We start from the raw sequence: 19,640 nt of genomic DNA, 5'->3' as shown, positions 1-19,640 counted from the left end.
GGGATGGGGATTCCACAACCTCCCTGGGCAATTTATTCCAGTGTTTAACCACCCTGACAGTTAGGAACTTTTTCCTAATGTCCAACCTAAACCTCCCTTGCTGCAGTTTAAGCCCTTTGCTTCTTGTCCTGTCCTCAGAGGCCACGGAGAACCATTTTCCCCCTTCTGCCTGTGACACCCTTTTAGATACTTGAAACCCACTATCACGTCCCCGCTCAGTTTTCTCTTTTCCAAACTAAACAAGCCCAATTCTTTCAGTCTTCCCTCTTAGCTCATGTTCTCTAAACCTTTAATCATTCTTGTTGCTCTTCTCTGGACCCTCTCCAATTTCTCCACATCTTTCTTGAAATGCGGTGCCCAGAACTGGACACAATCCTCCAACTGAGGCCTAACCAGCGCAGAGTAGAGCGGAAGAATGACTTCTCGTGTCTTGCTCACCACACACCTGTTAATGCATCCCAGAATCATGTTTCCTTTCTTTGCAGCAGCATCACACTGCTGACACATATTTTGCTTGTGGTCCACTGTGATACCTAGATCCCTTTCTACAGGACGCCTTCCTAGACAGTCACTTCCCATTCTGTATGGGTGACACGTATTGTTCCTTTCTAAGGGTATGTCTACACTACCACCCTAGTTCGAACTAGGGTGGTAGTGTAGACATACCGTAAGTGGAGCACTTTGCCTGTGTCATTATTAAACTTCAACCTATTTACCTCAAATCATTTCTCCAGTTTGTCCAGATCAGTTTGAATTATGACCCTGTCCTCCAAAGCACTTGCAACCCCTCCCAGCTTGGTATCATTTGCAAACTTAATAAGCGTGCTCTCTATGCCGATATCTAAATAGTTGATGAAGATAGGGTATGTCTACACTACCCCGCTAGTTCGCAGTAGGAGGGTAATGTAGGCATACCGCACTTGCAAATGAAGCCCAGGATTTGAATTTCCCGGGCTTCATTTGCATTAGTGGGGAGCCGCCATTTTTAAAACCCCGCTTGTTCGAACCCCGTGCAGCGTGGCTACACGGGGCTCAAACTAGGTAGTTCAGAATAGGAATCCTAGTCCGAACTAGGAGGGTAGTGTAGACATACCCATATTGAACAGAACCAGTCCCAAAACAGACCCCTGTGGAACCCCATTTGTTCTGCCCTTCCAGCAAGATTGTAAACCATTAATAACAACTCTCTGAGAATGGTTATCCAGCCAGTTATGCACCCACCTTAGAGTAGCCCCATCTAGGTTGAATTTCCCTAGTTTATTGATAAGAAGATCATGCAAGACTGTATCAAATGCCTTACTTAAGTCTAGATATACCACGTCCATCTCTTCTCCCTTATCCACAAGACTCTTTATCCTATCAAATAGACTACCAAAGAAAGCTATCAGACTGGTTTGACGTGATTTGTTCTTTTCAAATCCATGCTGGCTGTTCCCTATCACCTTGTTATCTTCCATGTGTTTGCAGACGATTTCCTTAATGACTTGCTCCATTATCTTCTCTGGCACAGAAGTCAAACTGACTGTAGTTTCCTGGGTTGTTGTTGTTTCCCTTTTGAGAGATGGGCCCCAGATTTGCCCTTTTCCAGTCCCTGGAATCTCTCCCGACTTCTGTGATCTTTCGAAGATGAGGGCTAAGGGCTCAGACAGCTCCTCTGTGGGCTCCTTGAGCGTTCTCTGGGAAAGACTGTGGGACACACAGAACAGCCCGCCCCGGAGCTCCTCTGGCCGCTCTGCAGGAGCCACGTTCCCACGGGCTGCGTCTCCCTTCCGCAGAGAGGCTGCACCGGGCAGAGTGGTCCCTTCGGTTCTGCCGCCGCCCCACCAGTGGTGCTGAGGCCCGTGCTGGCAGCTGGTGTAGGACAGACAGCAGCCCTGTACGTACCCCGCCCTGTGCCGCAGGGCAGGGCTGAGGGACATGCCCAGGGCAGGGCCATGGCCGGAGCAGAGGGCGGGAAGGGGCCGGGCAGAGAGACACGCCCAGGGCAGGGACATGGCCGGAGCAGAGGGCGGGAAGGGGCCGGGCAGAGAGACACGCCCAGGACAGGGCCATGGCCGGAGCAGGGGCGGGAAGGGGCCGGGCAGAGAGACACGCCCAGGGCAGGGCCATGGCCGGAGCAGGGGCGGGAAGGGGCCGGGCAGAGAGACACGCCCAGGGCAGGGACATGGCCGGAGCAGAGGGCGGGAAGGGGCCGGGCAGAGAGACACGCCCAGGACAGGGACATGGCCGGAGCAGAGGGCGGGAAGGGGCAGGGCAGAGGGACACGCCCAGGACAGGGGCATGGCTGGAGCAGAGGGCGGGAAGGGGCAGGGCAGAGGGACACGCCCTGGACAGGGCCATGGCCGGAGCAGAGGGCGGGAAGGGGAGGGGCAGAGGGACACGCCCAGGGCAGGGCCATGGCCGGAGCAGAGGGCGGGAAGGGGCAGGGGAGAGGGACACGCCCAGGACAGGGACATGGCCGGAGCAGAGGGCGGGAAGGGGAGGGGCAGAGGGACATGCCCAGGGCAGGGCCATGGCCGGAGCAGAGGGCGGGAAGGGGCAGGGGAGAGGGACACGCCCAGGGCAGGGCCATGGCCGGAGCAGAGGGCGGGAAGGGGCCGGGCAGAGGGACACGCCCAGGACAGGGGCATGGCTGGAGCAGAGGGTGGGAAGGGGAGGGGCAGAGGGACACGCCCAGGGCAGGGCCATGGCCGGAGCAGAGGGCGGGAAGGGGAGGGGCAGAGGGACACGCCCAGGGCAGGGCCATGGCCAGAGCAGAGGGCGGGAAGGGGAGGGGCAGAGGGACACGCCCAGGGCAGGGCCATGGCCGGAGCAGAGGGCGGGAAGGGGCAGGGGAGAGGGACACGCCCAGGGCAGGGCCATGGCCGGAGCAGAGGGTGGGAAGGGGAGGGGCAGAGGGACACGCCCAGGGCAGGGCCATGGCCGGAGCAGAGGGCGGGAAGGGGAGGGGCAGAGGGACACGCCCAGGGCAGGGCCATGGCCGGAGCAGAGGGCGGGAAGGGGAGGGGCAGAGGGACACGCCCAGGGCAGGGCCATGGCCGGAGCAGAGGGCGGGAAGGGGAGGGGCAGAGGGACACGCCCAGGGCAGGGCCATGGCCGGAGCAGAGGGCGGGAAGGGGAGGGGCAGAGGGACACGCCCAGGGCAGGGCCATGGCCGGAGCAGAGGGCGGGAAGGGGCAGGGCAGGGGGACACGCCCAGGGCAGGGCCATGGCCGGAGCAGAGGGCGGGAAGGGGAGGGGCAGAGGGACACGCCCAGGGCAGGGCCATGGCCGGAGCAGAGGGCGGGAAGGGGCAGGGCAGGGGGACACGCCCAGGGCAGGGCCATGGCCGGAGCAAAGGGTGGGAAGGGGAGGGGCAGAGGGACACGCCCAGGGCAGGGCCATGGCCGGAGCAAAGGGCGGGAAGGGGAGGGGCAGAGGGACACGCCCAGGGCAGGGCCATGGCCGGAGCAGAGGGTGGGAAGGGGCCGGGCAGAGGGACATGCCCAGGGCAGGGCCATGGCCGGAGCAGAGGGCGGGAAGGGGAGGGGCAGAGGGACACGCCCAGGGCAGGGCCATGGCCGGAGCAGAGGGCGGGAAGGGGCAGGGCAGGGGGACACGCCCAGGGCAGGGCCATGGCCGGAGCAAAGGGTGGGAAGGGGAGGGGCAGAGGGACACGCCCAGGGCAGGGCCATGGCCGGAGCAAAGGGCGGGAAGGGGAGGGGCAGAGGGACACGCCCAGGGCAGGGCCATGGCCGGAGCAGAGGGTGGGAAGGGGCCGGGCAGAGGGACATGCCCAGGGCAGGGCCATGGCCGGAGCAGAGGGCGGGAAGGGGCAGGGCAGAGGGACACGCCCAGGGCAGGGCCATGGCCGGAGCAGAGGGCGGGAAGGGGCAGGGGAGAGGGACACGCCCAGGACAGGGGCATGGCTGGAGCAGAGGGTGGGAAGGGGAGGGGCAGAGGGACATGCCCAGGGCAGGGGCATGGCCGGAGCAGTGGGCGGGAAGGGGAGGGGCAGAGGGACACGCCCAGGACAGGGCCATGGCCGGAGCAGAGGGCGGGAAGGGGAGGGGCAGAGGGACACGCCCAGGGCAGGGCCATGGCCGGAGCAGAGGGCCGGAAGGGGAGGGGCAGAGGGACACGCCCAGGGCAGGGCCATGGCCGGAGCAGAGGGCGGGAAGGGGAGGGGCAGAGGAACACGCCCAGGGCAGGGACATGGCCAGAGCAGAGGGCGAGAAGGGGCAGGGCAGAGGGACACGCCCAGGGCAGGGCCATGGCCGGAGCAGAGGGCGGGAAGGGGCAGGGCAGAGGGACACGCCCAGGGCAGGGCCATGGCCGGAGCAGAGGGCGGGAAGGGGAGGGGCAGAGGAACACGCCCAGGGCAGGGACATGGCCAGAGCAGAGGGCGAGAAGGGGCAGGGCAGAGGGACACGCCCAGGGCAGGGCCATGGCCGGAGCAGAGGGCGGGAAGGGGCAGGGCAGAGGGACACGCCCAGGGCAGGGGCATGGCCGGAGCAGAGGGCGGGAAGGGGAGGGGCAGAGGAATCGTGCTGGCCCCCAGCAGCAGGCCCAGCCCACGGTGGGGAGGGAAGTAGCTTCAGGCTCTAACTCTCTCCACAGGCCCCTGTGGAAGCAGCCCAAGGAGCCGCCCATGAGGGAGGTGCCCAGACCCCCAGGCAACCCCCAACACTGGCAGGGTCAGGAACGCTCCGCCCGCTTGCTAGCACTGAGCCACGGGGAGTAGCTGCTTAGAGCTGGGCGTCTCTTTCTGACCAGTACTTCACAGTGCACAGACCAAGCAGTGGAGCGCCCCAGTGTCAGGGCAGGGCACCGTGGGGCTGGGGTGCTGGGCTTCAGTCCCAGCTCTGCCACTGGGCTGTCGCGTGCCCTGGGTGAGTCACTTGGTGCCTCCTTCCCTGGCTCACCTTCCCTTGTCTGTTTGCAAGCTGTTGTGGGCAGAGGCTGCCTGTCAAGCAACGCGTGCAGCCCCTGCAGCAATGGGCCGGCCACAGGCTCGCCAGCAGCGCCATGGGAGGGGTGCGCGCCGCAAGGCCAGCACGAGAGACCCTGGCAAAGCCAGGCGAGCGCTGCTTCGGGGCACCAGTCACAATGACAATCGTCCAGTCCTGTCGGCGGGGGGGGGCTCAGAAGTGCTGCGGTTTGGGACGGGCTCGGCAGCCCCGCAGTCAGCTCCATGGGCGCCCAGCTGCTGGCTAATGGCACAGCCTACAGGAAAGGCTGGGAGGGAAGCGAGCTGCAGGGAGCTGCAGGCAGGGTGTGACCCAGACTTGGGCTGGGGCAGGAGCAGAGAGAAGGGCCAAGGGCACGGAAAGTGGCCGAGCCAAGCTCAGTGGCCGGGCACCAGACACGGTGCTGGGCGGGTCCCCTCTGCGGTGGGGTGCCAGGTGTCCGGTATCTGCGCTCTGTCCGGTAAAACGACCCAGAGAGCACCGGACAGGGGCCATGTGCCATGTCCGGCTGCGCACCGGACGGAAGCCTGGCGGGGGCGGGGGCGGGAGCAGGGAAGCAGCTGGGAGTCCCAGCTGGGGGGCGGGGCCGCGATTGCAGCCGGGAGCCCGCAGTCGGTTGAGTGTGAGGGGGAGGGGAAGCCTCCTCGCTCGTGCGTCGCCGGGAGCCTGCGCGGGACAGGCAGCGAGTGCCCAGCTCAGTCCCGCTCCCCGCCGGGCAATTTGCCCCCCCCCGGCCGGCCAGTTCTCCCCCATCTCCCCTCCTGACCTTCACCCGCCAGCCCCCCTGCACCGCCCCAGCTCTGCTTCCCGCCCCCTTCCTCTTCCTGATCTCCCCTGGCCAGTCCCCCTGCACCCCCCCAGCTCTGCTTCCCGCCCCCTTCCTCTTCCTGATCTCCCCTGGCCAGTCCCCCTGCACCCCCCCAGCTCTGCTTCCCGCCCCGCCTTCCCCTTCCTGATCTCCCCCAGCCAGTCCCCCTGCACCCCCCCAGCTCTGCTTCCCGCCCCCTTCCTCTTCCTGATCTCCCCCAGCCAGTCCCCCTGCACCCCCCAGCTCTGCTTCCCGCCCCCTTCCTCTTCCTGATCTCCCCCAGCCAGTCCCCCTGCACCCCCCCAGCTCTGCTTCCCACCCCCTTCCTCTTCCTGATCTCCCCCAGCCAGTCCCCCTGCACCCCCCAGCTCTGCTTCCCGCCCCCTTCCTCTTCCTGATCTCCCCCAGCCAGTCCCCCTGCACCCCCCCAGCTCTGCTTCCCACCCCCTTCCTCTTCCTGATCTCCCCCAGCCAGTCCCCCTGCACCCCCCCAGCTCTGCTTCCCACCCCCTTCCTCTTCCTGATCTCCCCCAGCCAGTCCCCCTGCACCCCCCCAGCTCTGCTTCCCGCCCCCTTCCTCTTCCTGATCTCCTCCAGCCAGTCCCCCTGCACCCCCCAGCTCTGCTTCCCGCCCCCCCTTCTTCCTGATCTCCCCCAGCCAGTCCCCCTGCACCCCCCCAGCTCTGCTTCCCGCCCCCTTCCTCTTCCTGATCTCCCCTGGCCAGTCCCCCTGCACCCCCCCAGCTCTGCTTCCCGCCCCGCCTTCCCCTTCCTGATCTCCCCCAGCCAGTCCCCCTGCACCCCCCCAGCTCTGCTTCCCGCCCCCTTCCTCTTCCTGATCTCCCCCAGCCAGTCCCCCTGCAACCCCCAGCTCTGCTTCCCGCCCCCTTCCTCTTCCTGATCTCCCCCAGCCAGTCCCCCTGCACCCCCCAGCTCTGCTTCCCACCCCCTTCCTCTTCCTGATCTCCCCCAGCCAGTCCCCCTGCACCCCCCAGCTCTGCTTCCCGCCCCCTTCCTCTTCCTGATCTCCCCCAGCCAGTCCCCCTGCACCCCCCCAGCTCTGCTTCCCACCCCCTTCCTCTTCCTGATCTCCCCCAGCCAGTCCCCCTGCACCCCCCAGCTCTGCTTCCCACCCCCTTCCTCTTCCTGATCTCCCCCAGCCAGTCCCCCTGCACCCCCCCAGCTCTGCTTCCCGCCCCCTTCCTCTTCCTGATCTCCCCCAGCCAGTCCCCCTGCACCCCCCAGCTCTGCTTCCCGCCCCCCTTCTTCCTGATCTCCCCCAGCCAGTCCCCCTGCACCCCCCAGCTCTGCTTCCCACCCCCCTTCTTCCTGATCTCCCCCAGCCAGTCCCCTGCACCCCCCCAGCTCTGCTTCCCGCCCCCCTTCCTCTTCCTGATCTCCCCCAGCCAGCCCCCTACATCCTCCCAGCTCTGCTTCCCGCCCCTCCTTCCTCTTCCTGATCTCCCCCAGCCAGCCCCCTACATCCCCCAGCTCTGCTTCCCGCCCCCCCTTCCTCTTCCTGATTTCCCCGGCCAGTCCCCGTGCACCGCCCCAGCTCTGCTTCCTGCCTGCCTGTTCCTCTTCCTTGTGTCCCCCCGCCAGCGCAGCTGCACCCCCCCTTGCCAACTCTGCTTCCCCCCTCCCGGCCCCCCGGCCTCACCCCCCCCATCAGCTGTGCTTCCCGCTCCCCCTTCCTCCGGGCCAGCTCCGCCCCATTCTGGCCAGTCCCTCCTCCCCCAATATCCTGTGGCCAGCCCTGTTCCTTCTGCCCCCCACCCCCACAACCAGCCCTGCTTCCCATTGGCCCCCCTTCTCTGCCGCCCCCCCGTTAACAGTTTCTAGGCCCCCCTTCCCAGTCCTCCTTCACCCCCCCTTTTTTTTTGCTCAACAACTTTGGTCTCCCCCCCTTTTTTTTTCCTGCAACAAAATTTTTTCCCATTGGTTTTTTTTTGGGGGGGGGGGGGGGTGTTCGGTATTCTTCTTTCAGACATCTGGCAACCCTCCTCTATGGTGCAGCTTCTCCAGCCGTGTGTCCAGCAGCACAGGCCTTGCGCTTCCCCAGGGGCCATGTCCTGGGGGCACGTTCCCAACAAAAGCTGATGAAGGGCGAACGTGGGGCGCGTTAAAAGCTTTACACAGGGGGGCACTCCAGGCCTTGGACTGGGAGCTGCTGGGACTTTAGGCATTTTCCTTCCAGCCTCTCTAGGGAAAGGTGCCCCGCAGCGTCTCCAATGAGCTGTCTCAAGGGCAGCAGTGCGGGGGGGGGGGTCATGGGGAGCCGGGTGGCACAGAGGCAGCAGTGCCCCACAGCCACAGGGCAGCACCCCACAGTGTCACCACCAAGCCGTCCATGAGCAAAGCCCCAGGCCCCTTGCGATGTCTGCCCCACAGCCACAGGGCAGCACCCCGCAGTGTCACCGCAGTGTCACCACCAAGCCGTCCATGAGCAAAGCCCCGGGCCCCTCGCGATGTCTGCCCCACAGCCACAGGGCAGCACCCCGCAGTGTCACCACCAAGCCGTCCATGAGCAAAGCCCCGGGCCCCTCGCGATGTCTGCCCCACAGCCACAGGGCAGCACCCCGCAGTGTCACCACCAAGCCGTCCATGAGCAAAGCCCCGGGCCCCTCGCGATGTCTGCCCCACAGCCACAGGGCAGCACCCCGCAGTGTCACCACCAAGCCGTCCATGAGCAAAGCCCCGGGCCCCTCGCGATGTCTGCCCCACAGCCACAGGGCAGCACCCCGCAGTGTCACCACCAAGCCGTCCATGAGCAAAGCCCCGGGCCCCTCGCGATGTCTGCCCCACAGCCACAGGGCAGCACCCCGCAGTGTCACCACCAAGCCGTCCATGAGCAAAGCCCCAGGCCCCTCGCGATGTCTGCCCCACAGCCACAGGGCAGCACCCCGCAGTGTCACCACCAAGCCGTCCATGAGCAAAGCCCCGGGCCCCTCGCGATGTCTGCCCCACAGCCACAGGGCAGCACCCCGCAGTGTCACCACCAAGCCGTCCATGAGCAAAGCCCCGGGCCCCTCGCGATGTCTGCCCCACAGCCACAGGGCAGCACCCCGCAGTGTCACCACCAAGCCGTCCATGAGCAAAGCCCCGGGCCCCTCGCGATGTCTGCCCCACAGCCACAGGGCAGCACCCCGCAGTGTCACCACCAAGCCGTCCATGAGCAAAGCCCCGGGCCCCTCGCGATGTCTGCCCCACAGCCACAGGGCAGCACCCCGCAGTGTCACCACCAAGCCGTCCATGAGCAAAGCCCCGGGCCCCTCGCGATGTCTGCCCCACAGCCACAGGGCAGCACCCCGCAGTGTCACCACCAAGCCGTCCATGAGCAAAGCCCCGGGCCCCTCGCGATGTCTGCCCCACAGCCACAGGGCAGCACCCCGCAGTGTCACCACCAAGCCGTCCATGAGCAAAGCCCCGGGCCCCTCGCGATGTCTGCCCCACAGCCACAGGGCAGCACCCCGCAGTGTCACCACCAAGCCGTCCATGAGCAAAGCCCCGGGCCCCTCGCGATGTCTGCCCCACAGCCACAGGGCAGCACCCCGCAGTGTCACCACCAAGCCGTCCATGAGCAAAGCCCCGGGCCCCTCGCGATGTCTGCCCCACAGCCACAGGGCAGCACCCCGCAGTGTCACCACCAAGCCGTCCATGAGCAAAGCCCCGGGCCCCTCGCGATGTCTGCCCCACAGCCACAGGGCAGCACCCCGCAGTGTCACCACCAAGCCGTCCATGAGCAAAGCCCCGGGCCCTCGCGATGTCTGCCCCACAGCCACAGGGCAGTGCCCCGCAGTGTCACCACCAAGCCGTCCATGAGCAAAGCCCCGGGCCCCTCGCGATGTCTGCCCCACAGCCACAGGGCAGCACCCCGCAGTGTCACCACCAAGCCACCTGTGAGCAAAGCCCCAGGCCCCTCGCGATGTCTGCCCCACAGCCACAGGGCAGCACCCCGCAGTGTCACCACCAAGCCGTCCATGAGCAAAGCCCCAGGCCCCTTGCGATGTCTGCCCCACAGCCACAGGGCAGCACCCCGCAGTGTCACCACCAAGCCACCTGTGAGCAAAGCCCCAGGCCCCTCGCGATGTCTGCCCCACAGCCACAGGGCAGTGCCCCGCAGTGTCACCACCAAGCCGTCCATGAGCAAAGCCCCGGGCCCCTTGCGATGTCTGCCCCACAGCCACAGGGCAGCACCCCGCAGTGTCACCACCAAGCCGTCCATGAGCAAAGCCCCGGGCCCCTCGCGATGTCTGCCCCACAGCCACAGGGCAGCACCCCGCAGTGTCACCACCAAGCCGTCCATGAGCAAAGCCCCGGGCCCCTCGCGATGTCTGCCCCACAGCCACAGGGCAGCACCCCGCAGTGTCACCACCAAGCCACCTGTGAGCAAAGCCCCAGGCCCCTCGCGATGTCTGCCCCACAGCCACAGGGCAGCACCCCGCAGTGTCACCACCAAGCCGTCCATGAGCAAAGCCCCGGGCCCCTCGCGATGTCTGCCCCACAGCCACAGGGCAGCACCCCGCAGTGTCACCACCAAGCCGTCCATGAGCAAAGCCCCGGGCCCCTCGCGATGTCTGCCCCACAGCCACAGGGCAGCACCCCGCAGTGTCACCACCAAGCCGTCCATGAGCAAAGCCCCGGGCCCCTCGCGATGTCTGCCCCACAGCCACAGGGCAGCACCCCGCAGTGTCACCACCAAGCCGTCCATGAGCAAAGCCCCGGGCCCCTCGCGATGTCTGCCCCACAGCCACAGGGCAGCACCCCGCAGTGTCACCACCAAGCCGTCCATGAGCAAAGCCCCGGGCCCCTCGCGATGTCTGCCCCACAGCCACAGGGCAGCACCCCGCAGTGTCACCACCAAGCCGTCCATGAGCAAAGCCCCGGGCCCCTCGCGATGTCTGCCCCACAGCCACAGGGCAGCACCCCGCAGTGTCACCACCAAGCCGTCCATGAGCAAAGCCCCGGGCCCCTCGCGATGTCTGCCCCACAGCCACAGGGCAGCACCCCGCAGTGTCACCACCAAGCCGTCCATGAGCAAAGCCCCGGGCCCCTCGCGATGTCTGCCCCACAGCCACAGGGCAGCACCCCGCAGTGTCACCACCAAGCCGTCCATGAGCAAAGCCCCGGGCCCCTCGCGATGTCTGCCCCACAGCCACAGGGCAGCACCCCGCAGTGTCACCACCAAGCCACCTGTGAGCAAAGCCCCAGGCCCCTCGCGATGTCTGCCCCACAGCCACAGGGCAGCACCCCGCAGTGTCACCACCAAGCCGTCCATGAGCAAAGCCCCAGGCCCCTTGCGATGTCTGCCCCACAGCCACAGGGCAGTGCCCCGCAGTGTCACCACCAAGCCGTCCATGAGCAAAGCCCCGGGCCCCTTGCGATGTCTGCCCCACAGCCACAGGGCAGCACCCCGCAGTGTCACCACCAAGCCGTCCATGAGCAAAGCCCCGGGCCCCTCGCGATGTCTGCCCCACAGCCACAGGGCAGCACCCCGCAGTGTCACCACCAAGCCGTCCATGAGCAAAGCCCCGGGCCCCTCGCGATGTCTGCCCCACAGCCACAGGGCAGTGCCCCGCAGTGTCACCACCAAGCCGTCCATGAGCAAAGCCCCAGGCCCCTTGCGATGTCTGCCCCACAGCCACAGGGCAGCACCCCGCAGTGTCACCACCAAGCCGTCCATGAGCAAAGCCCCAGGCCCCTCGCGATGTCTGCCCCACAGCCACAGGGCAGTGCCCCGCAGTGTCACCACCAAGCCGTCCATGAGCAAAGCCCCGGGCCCCTCGCGATGTCTGCCCCACAGCCACAGGGCAGCACCCCGCAGTGTCACCACCAAGCCGTCCATGAGCAAAGCCCCGGGCCCCTCGCGATGTCTGCCCCACAGCCACAGGGCAGCACCCCGCAGTGTCACCACCAAGCCGTCCATGAGCAAAGCCCCGGGCCCCTCGCGATGTCTGCCCCACAGCCACAGGGCAGCACCCCGCAGTGTCACCACCAAGCCACCTGTGAGCAAAGCCCCGGGCCCCTTGCGATGTCTGCCCCACAGCCACAGGGCAGCACCCCGCAGTGTCACCACCAAGCCGTCCATGAGCAAAGCCCCGGGCCCCTCGCGATGTCTGCCCCACAGCCACAGGGCAGCACCCCGCAGTGTCACCACCAAGCCGTCCATGAGCAAAGCCCCGGGCCCCTCGCGATGTCTGCCCCACAGCCACAGGGCAGCACCCCGCAGTGTCACCACCAAGCCGTCCATGAGCAAAGCCCGGGGCCCCTCGCGATGTCTGCCCCACAGCCACAGGGCAGCACCCCGCAGTGTCACCACCAAGCCGTCCATGAGCAAAGCCCCGGGCCCCTCGCGATGTCTGCCCCACAGCCACAGGGCAGCACCCCGCAGTGTCACCACCAAGCCGTCCATGAGCAAAGCCCCGGGCCCCTCGCGATGTCTGCCCCACAGCCACAGGGCAGCACCCCGCAGTGTCACCACCAAGCCGTCCATGAGCAAAGCCCCGGGCCCCTCGCGATGTCTGCCCCACAGCCACAGGGCAGCACCCCGCAGTGTCACCACCAAGCCACCTGTGAGCAAAGCCCCGGGCCCCTCGCGATGTCTGCCCCACAGCCACAGGGCAGCACCCCGCAGTGTCACCACCAAGCCGTCCATGAGCAAAGCCCCGGGCCCCTCGCGATGTCTGCCCCACAGCCACAGGGCAGCACCCCGCAGTGTCACCACCAAGCCGTCCATGAGCAAAGCCCCGGGCCCCTCGCGATGTCTGCCCCACAGCCACAGGGCAGCACCCCGCAGTGTCACCACCAAGCCGTCCATGAGCAAAGCCCCGGGCCCCTCGCGATGTCTGCCCCACAGCCACAGGGCAGCACCCCGCAGTGTCACCACCAAGCCGTCCATGAGCAAAGCCCCGGGCCCCTCGCGATGTCTGCCCCACAGCCACAGGGCAGCACCCCGCAGTGTCACCACCAAGCCGTCCATGAGCAAAGCCCCGGGCCCCTCGCGATGTCTGCCCCACAGCCACAGGGCAGCACCCCGCAGTGTCACCACCAAGCCACCTGTGAGCAAAGCCCCAGGCCCCTCGCGATGTCTGCCCCACAGCCACAGGGCAGCACCCCGCAGTGTCACCACCAAGCCGTCCATGAGCAAAGCCCCAGGCCCCTTGCGATGTCTGCCCCACAGCCACAGGGCAGTGCCCCGCAGTGTCACCACCAAGCCGTCCATGAGCAAAGCCCCGGGCCCCTTGCGATGTCTGCCCCACAGCCACAGGGCAGCACCCCGCAGTGTCACCACCAAGCCGTCCATGAGCAAAGCCCCGGGCCCCTCGCGATGTCTGCCCCACAGCCACAGGGCAGCACCCCGCAGTGTCACCACCAAGCCACCTGTGAGCAAAGCCCCGGGCCCCTTGCGATGTCTGCCCCACAGCCACAGGGCAGCACCCCGCAGTGTCACCACCAAGCCGTCCATGAGCAAAGCCCCGGGCCCCTCGCGATGTCTGCCCCACAGCCACAGGGCAGCACCCCGCAGTGTCACCACCAAGCCGTCCATGAGCAAAGCCCCGGGCCCCTCGCGATGTCTGCCCCACAGCCACAGGGCAGCACCCCGCAGTGTCACCACCAAGCCGTCCATGAGCAAAGCCCGGGGCCCCTCGCGATGTCTGCCCCACAGCCACAGGGCAGCACCCCGCAGTGTCACCACCAAGCCGTCCATGAGCAAAGCCCCGGGCCCCTCGCGATGTCTGCCCCACAGCCACAGGGCAGCACCCCGCAGTGTCACCACCAAGCCGTCCATGAGCAAAGCCCCGGGCCCCTCGCGATGTCTGCCCCACAGCCACAGGGCAGCACCCCGCAGTGTCACCACCAAGCCGTCCATGAGCAAAGCCCCGGGCCCCTCGCGATGTCTGCCCCACAGCCACAGGGCAGCACCCCGCAGTGTCACCACCAAGCCACCTGTGAGCAAAGCCCCGGGCCCCTCGCGATGTCTGCCCCACAGCCACAGGGCAGCACCCCGCAGTGTCACCACCAAGCCGTCCATGAGCAAAGCCCCGGGCCCCTCGCGATGTCTGCCCCACAGCCACAGGGCAGCACCCCGCAGTGTCACCACCAAGCCGTCCATGAGCAAAGCCCCGGGCCCCTCGCGATGTCTGCCCCACAGCCACAGGGCAGCACCCCGCAGTGTCACCACCAAGCCGTCCATGAGCAAAGCCCCGGGCCCCTCGCGATGTCTGCCCCACAGCCACAGGGCAGCACCCCGCAGTGTCACCACCAAGCCGTCCATGAGCAAAGCCCCGGGCCCCTCGCGATGTCTGCCCCACAGCCACAGGGCAGCACCCCGCAGTGTCACCACCAAGCCGTCCATGAGCAAAGCCCCGGGCCCCTCGCGATGTCTGCCCCACAGCCACAGGGCAGCACCCCGCAGTGTCACCACCAAGCCACCTGTGAGCAAAGCCCCAGGCCCCTCGCGATGTCTGCCCCACAGCCACAGGGCAGCACCCCGCAGTGTCACCACCAAGCCGTCCATGAGCAAAGCCCCGGGCCCCTTGCGATGTCTGCCCCACAGCCACAGGGCAGCACCCCGCAGTGTCACCACCAAGCCGTCCATGAGCAAAGCCCCAGGCCCCTTGCGATGTCTGCCCCACAGCCACAGGGCAGCACCCCGCAGTGTCACCACCAAGCCGTCCATGAGCAAAGCCCGGGGCCCCTCGCGATGTCTGCCCCACAGCCACAGGGCAGCACCCCGCAGTGTCACCACCAAGCCACCTGTGAGCAAAGCCCCAGGCCCCTTGCGATGTCTGCCCCACAGCCACAGGGCAGCACCCCGCAGTGTCACCACCAAGCCACCTGTGAGCAAAGCCCCAGGCCCCTCGCGATGTCTGCCCCACAGCCACAGGGCAGCACCCCGCAGTGTCACCACCAAGCCACCTGTGAGCAAAGCCCCAGGCCCCTCGCGATGTCTGCCCCACAGCCACAGGGCAGCACCCCGCAGTGTCACCACCAAGCCGTCCATGAGCAAAGCCCCGGGCCCCTCGCGATGTCTGCCCCACAGCCACAGGGCAGCACCCCGCAGTGTCACCACCAAGCCGTCCATGAGCAAAGCCCCGGGCCCCTCGCGATGTCTGCCCCACAGCCACAGGGCAGCACCCCGCAGTGTCACCACCAAGCCGTCCATGAGCAAAGCCCCGGGCCCCTCGCGATGTCTGCCCCACAGCCACAGGGCAGCACCCCGCAGTGTCACCACCAAGCCGTCCATGAGCAAAGCCCCGGGCCCCTCGCGATGTCTGCCCCACAGCCACAGGGCAGCACCCCGCAGTGTCACCACCAAGCCGTCCATGAGCAAAGCCCCGGGCCCCTCGCGATGTCTGCCCCACAGCCACAGGGCAGCACCCCGCAGTGTCACCACCAAGCCACCTGTGAGCAAAGCCCCAGGCCCCTCGCGATGTCTGCCCCACAGCCACAGGGCAGCACCCCGCAGTGTCACCACCAAGCCGTCCATGAGCAAAGCCCCAGGCCCCTTGCGATGTCTGCCCCACAGCCACAGGGCAGTGCCCCGCAGTGTCACCACCAAGCCGTCCATGAGCAAAGCCCCGGGCCCCTTGCGATGTCTGCCCCACAGCCACAGGGCAGCACCCCGCAGTGTCACCACCAAGCCGTCCATGAGCAAAGCCCCGGGCCCCTCGCGATGTCTGCCCCACAGCCACAGGGCAGCACCCCGCAGTGTCACCACCAAGCCACCTGTGAGCAAAGCCCCGGGCCCCTTGCGATGTCTGCCCCACAGCCACAGGGCAGCACCCCGCAGTGTCACCACCAAGCCGTCCATGAGCAAAGCCCCGGGCCCCTCGCGATGTCTGCCCCACAGCCACAGGGCAGCACCCCGCAGTGTCACCACCAAGCCGTCCATGAGCAAAGCCCCGGGCCCCTCGCGATGTCTGCCCCACAGCCACAGGGCAGCACCCCGCAGTGTCACCACCAAGCCGTCCATGAGCAAAGCCCGGGGCCCCTCGCGATGTCTGCCCCACAGCCACAGGGCAGCACCCCGCAGTGTCACCACCAAGCCGTCCATGAGCAAAGCCCCGGGCCCCTCGCGATGTCTGCCCCACAGCCACAGGGCAGCACCCCGCAGTGTCACCACCAAGCCGTCCATGAGCAAAGCCCCGGGCCCCTCGCGATGTCTGCCCCACAGCCACAGGGCAGCACCCCGCAGTGTCACCACCAAGCCGTCCATGAGCAAAGCCCCGGGCCCCTCGCGATGTCTGCCCCACAGCCACAGGGCAGCACCCCGCAGTGTCACCACCAAGCCACCTGTGAGCAAAGCCCCGGGCCCCTCGCGATGTCTGCCCCACAGCCACAGGGCAGCACCCCGCAGTGTCACCACCAAGCCGTCCATGAGCAAAGCCCCGGGCCCCTCGCGATGTCTGCCCCACAGCCACAGGGCAGCACCCCGCAGTGTCACCACCAAGCCGTCCATGAGCAAAGCCCCGGGCCCCTCGCGATGTCTGCCCCACAGCCACAGGGCAGCACCCCGCAGTGTCACCACCAAGCCGTCCATGAGCAAAGCCCCGGGCCCCTCGCGATGTCTGCCCCACAGCCACAGGGCAGCACCCCGCAGTGTCACCACCAAGCCGTCCATGAGCAAAGCCCCGGGCCCCTCGCGATGTCTGCCCCACAGCCACAGGGCAGCACCCCGCAGTGTCACCACCAAGCCGTCCATGAGCAAAGCCCCGGGCCCCTCGCGATGTCTGCCCCACAGCCACAGGGCAGCACCCCGCAGTGTCACCACCAAGCCACCTGTGAGCAAAGCCCCAGGCCCCTCGCGATGTCTGCCCCACAGCCACAGGGCAGCACCCCGCAGTGTCACCACCAAGCCGTCCATGAGCAAAGCCCCAGGCCCCTTGCGATGTCTGCCCCACAGCCACAGGGCAGTGCCCCGCAGTGTCACCACCAAGCCGTCCATGAGCAAAGCCCCGGGCCCCTTGCGATGTCTGCCCCACAGCCACAGGGCAGCACCCCGCAGTGTCACCACCAAGCCGTCCATGAGCAAAGCCCCGGGCCCCTCGCGATGTCTGCCCCACAGCCACAGGGCAGCACCCCGCAGTGTCACCACCAAGCCGTCCATGAGCAAAGCCCCAGGCCCCTCGCGATGTCTGCCCCACAGCCACAGGGCAGCACCCCGCAGTGTCACCACCAAGCCGTCCATGAGCAAAGCCCCGGGCCCCTCGCGATGTCTGCCCCACAGCCACAGGGCAGCACCCCGCAGTGTCACCACCAAGCCGTCCATGAGCAAAGCCCCGGGCCCCTTGCGATGTCTGCCCCACAGCCACAGGGCAGCACCCCGCAGTGTCACCACCAAGCCGTCCATGAGCAAAGCCCCAGGCCCCTTGCGATGTCTGCCCCACAGCCACAGGGCAGCACCCCGCAGTGTCACCACCAAGCCGTCCATGAGCAAAGCCCGGGGCCCCTCGCGATGTCTGCCCCACAGCCACAGGGCAGCACCCCGCAGTGTCACCACCAAGCCACCTGTGAGCAAAGCCCCAGGCCCCTTGCGATGTCTGCCCCACAGCCACAGGGCAGCACCCCGCAGTGTCACCACCAAGCCACCTGTGAGCAAAGCCCCAGGCCCCTCGCGATGTCTGCCCCACAGCCACAGGGCAGCACCCCGCAGTGTCACCACCAAGCCACCTGTGAGCAAAGCCCCAGGCCCCTCGCGATGTCTGCCCCACAGCCACAGGGCAGCACCCCGCAGTGTCACCACCAAGCCGTCCATGAGCAAAGCCCCGGGCCCCTCGCGATGTCTGCCCCACAGCCACAGGGCAGCACCCCGCAGTGTCACCACCAAGCCGTCCATGAGCAAAGCCCCGGGCCCCTCGCGATGTCTGCCCCACAGCCACAGGGCAGCACCCCGCAGTGTCACCACCAAGCCGTCCATGAGCAAAGCCCCGGGCCCCTCGCGATGTCTGCCCCACAGCCACAGGGCAGCACCCCGCAGTGTCACCACCAAGCCGTCCATGAGCAAAGCCCCGGGCCCCTCGCGATGTCTGCCCCACAGCCACAGGGCAGCACCCCGCAGTGTCACCACCAAGCCGTCCATGAGCAAAGCCCCGGGCCCCTCGCGATGTCTGCCCCACAGCCACAGGGCAGCACCCCGCAGTGTCACCACCAAGCCGTCCATGAGCAAAGCCCCAGGCCCCTCGCGATGTCTGCCCCACAGCCACAGGGCAGTGCCCCGCAGTGTCACCACCAAGCCGTCCATGAGCAAAGCCCGGGGCCCCTTGCGATGTCTGCCCCACAGCCACAGGGCAGCACCCCGCAGTGTCACCACCAAGCTGTCCATGAGCAAAGCCCCGGGCCCCTCGCGATGTCTGCCCCACAGCCACAGGGCAGCACCCCGCAGTGTCACCACCAAGCCGTCCATGAGCAAAGCCCGGGGCCCCTCGCGATGTCTGCCCCACAGCCACAGGGCAGTGCCCCGCAGTGTCACCACCAAGCCGTCCATGAGCAAAGCCCCGGGCCCCTCGCGATGTCTGCCCCACAGCCACAGGGCAGCACCCCGCAGTGTCACCACCAAGCCGTCCATGAGCAAAGCCCCGGGCCCCTTGCGATGTCTGCCCCACAGCCACAGGGCAGCACCCCGCAGTGTCACCACCAAGCCGTCCATGAGCAAAGCCCCGGGCCCCTCGCGATGTCTGCCCCACAGCCACAGGGCAGCACCCCGCAGTGTCACCACCAAGCCGTCCATGAGCAAAGCCCCGGGCCCCTTGCGATGTCTGCCCCACAGCCACAGGGCAGCACCCCGCAGTGTCACCACCAAGCCGTCCATGAGCAAAGCCCCGGGCCCCTCGCGATGTCTGCCCCACAGCCACTGGGCAGCACCCCGCAGTGTCACCACCAAGCCGTCCATGAGCAAAGCCCCGGGCCCCTTGCGATGTCTGCCCCACAGCCACTGGGCAGCACCCCGCAGTGTCACCACCAAGCCGTCCATGAGCAAAGCCCGGGGCCCCTCGCGATGTCTGCCCCACAGCCACAGGGCAGCACCCCGCAGTGTCACCACCAAGCCGTCCATGAGCAAAGCCCCGGGCCCCTCGCGATGTCTGCCCCACAGCCACAGGGCAGCACCCCGCAGTGTCACCACCAAGCCGTCCATGAGCAAAGCCCCGGGCCCCTCGCGATGTCTGCCCCACAGCCACAGGGCAGCACCCCGCAGTGTCACCACCAAGCCGTCCATGAGCAAAGCCCCGGGCCCCTCGCGATGTCTGCCCCACAGCCACAGGGCAGCACCCCGCAGTGTCACCACCAAGCCGTCCATGAGCAAAGCCCCGGGCCCCTCGCGATGTCTGCCCCACAGCCACAGGGCAGTGCCCCGGGGCCTGCAGGGACGTGCCCAGCGACCCTGGAGCAAGTGGCCTCCCAGAACGCCAGCCCCTTCCTTTCCTGCTCTCCGGCAGCCCCGGGCCCCTCAGCAGCCCAGAAATGAGGGACAAGGGCTGCTTGCCTCGACTGCCTGGCTCCCTTGACGCCAGCCCTGTCTCTGCATGAGCTGCAGCTGGCAAAGTCTCCCCAAGAGGCGGCCAGAGACGCCCCCAAAGCCATGGCTGTGCAGTCCCACACCAGATGCAGCCCTGGCTGGAGAAGGCCCCTGCCTGGACTCAGTCTCACGGCCAGATCCCAGCCCACCAAAGCCGAGCTCACCTCCCCTGGCGCTCACAACCCTGTGCCGGAGCCAGGAAAGCCTGCGGCCAAAGGCTGGGACAGAGCCACGCTCACTCAGCAGCACCTCCGGGCGGGTCCCCCGATGGGTGAGGCAGGAGAGCGGAGATGGCCAGGAGTCTGTGCGCACTGACTAGCCAGGGCCTCTCCCCTTCGCCCCGAGGGCCACGCACACTGCGGGAGCT

Source organism: Pelodiscus sinensis, chromosome 10 (genome assembly GCF_052426305.1).
Source record: "Pelodiscus sinensis isolate ZL-2025 chromosome 10, ASM5242630v1, whole genome shotgun sequence".
Lineage (NCBI taxonomy): Eukaryota > Metazoa > Chordata > Testudines > Trionychidae > Pelodiscus > Pelodiscus sinensis.
The sequence above is the reverse complement of the archived record's forward strand: the minus strand, read 5'-3'. Positions refer to the sequence as shown.